This window comes from Pteropus medius, unplaced genomic scaffold (genome assembly GCF_902729225.1).
Source record: "Pteropus medius unplaced genomic scaffold, Ma_sr-lr_union100, whole genome shotgun sequence".
Taxonomy (NCBI): domain Eukaryota; kingdom Metazoa; phylum Chordata; class Mammalia; order Chiroptera; family Pteropodidae; genus Pteropus; species Pteropus medius.
The window spans coordinates 30,545,080-30,550,974 of record NW_024352787.1 but is presented as its reverse complement, the minus strand read 5'-3'; the positions used below and the strand labels follow the sequence as shown (position 1 = coordinate 30,550,974).

At 52.5% G+C, this 5,895-nt stretch overlaps 1 pseudogene; it reads left to right on the top strand.

Moving 5' to 3' along the window:
- Positions 1–1,941: 1,941 nt before the first annotated feature.
- Positions 1,942–2,060, top strand: LOC120591958 (uncharacterized; annotated as a pseudogene).
- Positions 2,061–5,895: the final 3,835 nt, after the last annotated feature.

The following is a 5,895-nucleotide window of genomic DNA, read 5'->3' as shown; positions in this document are numbered from 1 at the left end:
CTGGAGCCGTGAACTTGACTGGCTCAGCGCCGTGGTGCAGGCCAAAGTGCGAGGCGGGGCTGGGGCTGCATCTTGACCCGGTACCTAAATTACGCCCTTACGAGCGCTCGCTGCGTCTCCCGTGTAACCCTTCGTCGGTAAAATGGGGCGGAAACGCTCGCCAGGTTTGGCGAGGATGGACCGGCGTTGCGCACGTAAATCATCAGAAGAGCGTTTTGCACGAAGTCGGAGATGTGGAAGTAGTCATCTCGCCACCACTGGCTCGCGTCCGGTGCTTTAGGCTGCCAGGTGCGGCAGGAAGGGGGTGGGGGTGAGCCCTGAGAGATGCTGCCAGTCCCAGGTGCAGTGCTTCCCGGGTACCTATCTTCACTTGATGACCTCAGCCTCTTTGGGGTCTTAGTTTCCTCATCCGTACAGTAGGGACAGGCGAACATCCTAACCCACTCACCCTTACGAGGACAAAAGGAGATGCTAGATGGCAAAGCACATTACACTATGTCAAGCCAGGAGCGAAGGCCTGAAGGGCGTTGAAAGGAACGTGGGTGTCACCCTGTCCCCCAGCTAAATGGTGGCTCTTTCCTTTTCTTTCCCAGCACCTACGGGCGCCGGGATCTGCTTCTCCATCGGCTCTCGCGATCGCCTTGTGTGTCATTGTGAGACTTGGGCCGGCACAAGCGAGTCCTGGGGAGGAACAAGCAACGATGAAGAGAAGGGAGGAGAGGACCTGAAGCAGCCGGGGCCCAGACGAAGGCGAAGGCTCTCCACGCCCAAGGGGAGGAACCCGACAGCCATCCCCATTCGTGTCGTTTCAGAGAAAAGCAAAACGCTATCACATAGCTGTCGCCCCAAACAGAGGAAGCTGAGGTTACGTGAGTAGCAGAGGTCTAATGGGGTAAAGGCCAGTCGCTGCTCCGGAGGGCTCTGCCTTCAGTAGCCATACACGTGAGCTGTCTCCTGTGCCATACGTAACCGGAGCTATCCTTGGCGGACAGCAGAGAGGAGCTCTGGAGACACTATGGTTCCCTCCAGGCTCCAAAAGGATGCTTTCATGTCGTTATGACCAATTACGTCATTGGGGAAACGGGTGGCTCTGAGGCACTGGCTTTGGGAGGGGTCTGGAGCTCTGCAGCCTGCACTCATTCCCGAGTTTGGTCCAGGACTCGCGAGGCGTCCAGAGCAGCGAGTGGCCCTGGGGGAGGCCAGCCCTGTCCTGAGCTCCAGCCCACACTTCCACGAGCGCGTTTGACCCTCGGCCTCCGCATTTGCTAAACTGGTGTCATCTCCCCGCTCCTGCACCCCAATCTCCCCAGATCTCCGCGAGGCCTTCTTCAGCTCCGTTTTCTAGTTCGACAGGTGCCTCCCTGTCTTTGCCAGACCACAGACTCAGGTGGAAAGGCGATCTTCCAGGTGGTCTGTATGGAAATCTACCTGCTCACCTCCTTCTCTTCCGTAGACCTACGAGTCGGCCCGAGACCGCAGGTGAGGACGGGAGGGGTAAGCTGGCGCCGTCGCGCAGAGTCACCGCCACCGAGCCACCAGGCTGCGAAGCGCCGAGTGTGCCTCCGACGAGGCCGCCCACTCTTTCTTCCACATTGATCACAGATGTCAAGGTGACCCCGACTGAAAGGGGACCTCAAGATTTTTGAACCATAGATAAAAAGATGGATAGAATCTCTTTAAAGTTTGCAAGGAGCTCTGTGCTTCCTACCTGATAAAAACCTGTGTTTACCTCGGACACAATCTGATCCTTCTGAGAAAATCTACCCCAAGGACCTTGAGATACGCAAATGTGGGCCGAAGCTCCTCTTCTGAATAACTACGTGGAAGGTTCTCTTTATGGGGACAGAGCCACAGTTCTGTGGGTTACATCTTGTTAAAGGAACACATTTTTCCAAATGCGAATTAAGCCAAAGGACCTTCGATTGAAAATCGTCGCTAATTATCTATGACCATGCCACCCTGAACAAGCCCAATCTCATCTGATCTCAGAAGCTAAGCGGGGTCAGGCCTGGTTAGTACTTGGATGGGAGACCACCTAGGAAGACCAGGTGCTGTAGGCGTAAACAATAAAAAATAAGGGCTCGTAAGCTAACAAGGTTCTTGTGATCTGTGAGGTCAACCACGGATTGCCTTGCCTAAAATAAAGAAGGAAGGAAGGAAGGAAGGAAGGAAGGAAGAAGGAAGGAAGGAAGGAAGGAAGGAAGGAAGGAAGGAAGGAAGGAAGAAGAAGAAAAGGAAGGAAGGAAGGAAGAAGGAAGGAAGGAAGGAAGGAAGGAAGGAAGGAAAGGAAGGAAGGAAGGAAGGAAGGAAGCACCATAATAATTTTAGAAGAGGGTCTGTGTGTGTGTGTGTGTGTGCGCGCGCGCGCGTGTGTGTGCATGTTCACGTTCAAATATTCGCTGTTGGAAAATCAAGAGTGGTGACCCCCGAAGATTGTTTTGAAGGTGAGAGCCCCTGAAGAGAACACCGTGGGAATGGGCGGCGTGGTGGGCGCTGCCCACGCTAGCCTTGGGGCCAGTGCTGCTGCACCCCGCGAGTGTATCTGCAGCTCCGAACGGTAAGCACCCTCCGCACATCCTTTACGCAGACAGCTTCAGGTTTGCATGAGGCCACTCTTCGTAGTGTATGCGTCTCTTGGTCAAAATCTTTTTAAAATCGGGGTGCCCATAAGTGAATAGGCAGCCCGACCAATGCAAAGTAAAACTCAACTATGGCTTTTAATTTTTTTTATTTTTTAGAAATTATACCTCAACTAACGTAGCCTAAGAATACATTATCTTTCTTGGGTGGCACATTTCAATCTTGACTCATACTCAACTGACTAAATTTGTGACAGCTCAAACTCCCCTTTCTAGATGAAGATGCTTTCTTAGAATCAAGGATAAGACATGATCTCCCCCACACATCAAACTTAACTTTGTTGTATTTATCTCCATCTGTTCTGATCTGCTTATGACCCAGTGCAGGGCTTGAAGACACAGCCCTGCCACTAAACAGCGTCATCTAGGTTGGCATTGATCTACCAATCTGCAGGTTTTGCATATTGCGTGATTCATCCAGCGATAAACCTTTCTACGCTTACCATTATCCAGATGAGTCACCGGTATTTAGACCAAAACATCCCCAGAGATCTTGCAAAATGCCCCGCTGAAGTTCTGATCCAGCCCTTTCCCCTGAAATACCTGTTTAAAGCTCTGACAAAATCAGAAACACAGTAATCATATGCATATCTATAAAGCATCATCTCTGTGTGTTATGTTTGTGCTACTAAGGCACACGCACGCAAACACACACGCGCGCGATCTTATCTGGAAGCAGCTCCGTAACGACAAGGAAGACCCCCCACACATACCATTTTACGTACGAGCAGGTCGAGAGTGATATTGATCAGCCATGACCAGAATCGGAATCATCTGACACGCGGGCAAGCCACCCTCAGCTCGTTGCATGGCAGAACGCCCCCCGCCTCACCTTTCGGTGAACCAAGTTGGCATTAGACCCGTTGCCTCCATCTACAGCCCCAAACCTTACACCGCAGACTCTGACCATCAGTTTGGCTGGTTTTAAAGTGTCCCACTAAAATACCTAGGATGATATAACCTCAGAATTGAGGGTTCACCTCACCCAGCCTCTCCTATGCTCCAGAGTCTGCAGTATGGTTACCACGGGGAGACCAGCCCCTCCGCCTTTCCCCTGGCTGTTTTCACGAGGCCGCCCCTTTCATATCTGGCAGGTTGGTGGTTCCTTCGTAACACAGCGAAAAAGCTTCTTGTACCTTCTGGAAGGCTCCAGATTGTTCCCTGGTACCTGCCCAGATCAGGTCTTTTCCTACTTCAGGTGCGTTGCCTGGTCTCCCTTCTCCAGACAACACTTCTCCAAATCCTTTAACCCTCCGAACGGCCTCGTTCTTAAACCACCTCGCAGCCTCGCCCCTCCTCTGCCTGTGCTCCAGCGTTTCAACATCTTAAAATGCGACGCCCGTAACTAAACGGAACACGCCAGATGTGCTTTGATTGGCACGAAATTATGTCCTCTTTTGTTCTGAACTACGTTGTTCCCTAATGTTGTTTACTGCTTTTTCTGTGATGCTTATTTCATCCTGGAGACACTTCTGATCCAGAAACTCTCTAAAGCCAGGGATGCTTCTTCCCCACACGGAGTGAGCAGCCCCCGTCTCGTCCGTGCTGGACCCCGCGCTCCTGGCTGCTTGGACTGAAGTGTAGGATTTCACATCTGTCCCCGTTTGATTTCACCTCCAGCTTTGCCCCATAATTCAGTCTATTGACTCTCTAACCTTCCCGTCGTTTGCTGTTTGATATTTTACGTGTCTAATTAACATGTCTGCTGTCTTTTCAACAAAACTTTGCATGAAAATACTGAACGACACTCTGTATGAGGCACGAGTCCCTCAGGCTGTACTAACTTTCTTGTCGTTCCTTCTCTCTTTTTAGTGCTTATACCTATCACAATACCCTTTGACGCAGGACACAGTGGGGAGACTTTTCAGCAGTGCTCAAGACACCTTGCGGATACGGAAACACAGGCGCTTGCTTTCTCACTGATGAAACAAGTCTAGCATCCCAGGAAGCCACCAGCCGAGGTAAGACCTTGATTTAAAGAGAGGGCAGAGATGCAAGGGCCAGGGGCACATTTTTTAGTAGGTGGAATTGGAACCTGGAATTGCATAGACTTGCAGTGCCACGTGCTAGAAGAAAATGACGTGCCCAGCGCCAGGTACCGCAGACTCGGGAGTCTGACTGCAATCAAATAAGCAGAGGTGAAAAGGAAAAGCTGCAGGTAAACGGTGCCCGGGAGAGTGGAGACGCCGGAGCCGGGCAGAGCGGGGGAGCAGCGGCACCCTCGCGACCCCCACCCCCACGTCATTTATCCGCGCATTCGTCTCAGCGCGACCCGTAGAGCGTCTGCCACGCGCCCGGCACTGAGGCGACAGGAATGAATCGGACAGAAACCCCTCCCCGACCAGAGCTTACAGGAACGGACCGAGCGATGAGAAAGATGCGTGTCTGCTGGGAGGGCGAGCGTGCCGAGGAGAAAGATAGAGCCAGGGAGGCGGGCAGAGACGTCGCAGCAGGCGGGGACCCGCGCTGTGGATGAGGCGCCCAGGCACGGCCTCGCCGAAATGCTGGAGAAGCTGGGGTCAGGCTGTCACCTGGGGGTGGGGGGAGCACAGGTGAGGCGAGCCAGCGGCCAGCACCCAGGCCCCAAGGAGAAGGACCCCTGTGTATCTCAGGGGCAGTGAGAGGCTGGCGTGGCCGGGGCGCGGATAACATGTGAAGGGAGGCGGACACCTTCAGAGGAAGAGTGGGTGGCAGGGCGTAGACTCGGCTGCCTCATGAGCCATTTTAAGAACATTCGCTTTTAGTCCAAGTGAGAAGGTGGAGCATTGCAGAGCTTTGAGGGAAGAGGAGGGTAATGGAGCTTAGTGTTTCATAAAATCACGCTAGGTGTTGGGCCGAGCATAGAGTATGGGCAAGCAACGAGAGATTTAAGAAGCTGAGCTGAGAGAGCGTATCGATTAGTTTTTGCTGAGTAACAGATCACCCCAAAACTCAGTCGTTCAAAACAGTAAGCATTCGTTAGTACTTTGCAAGTCAGTAGCGTTTTCTCTGGACTCGGTTGGACTCACAGAGGGTTTGACTCTGAGCTGTGGAACAGTTGGGCACCTCAGCTGACCTCGAATGGGCTGTCTGACATGTTTGCTGGTCCCCTAGCTGTGGGCTGATCTGGAATGACCTTGGCTGGGACAAACGTGTCCCCCTCCAGCAGGCTGGCCTTATTCACACAGCATAGCAAGATTTCAAAATAAAAGGTGGCAAAAAGCTTAGGCTCAGAGTTGGCACTTTGGTCCCATTTTGAGCAAGTAGAAGATCTGAC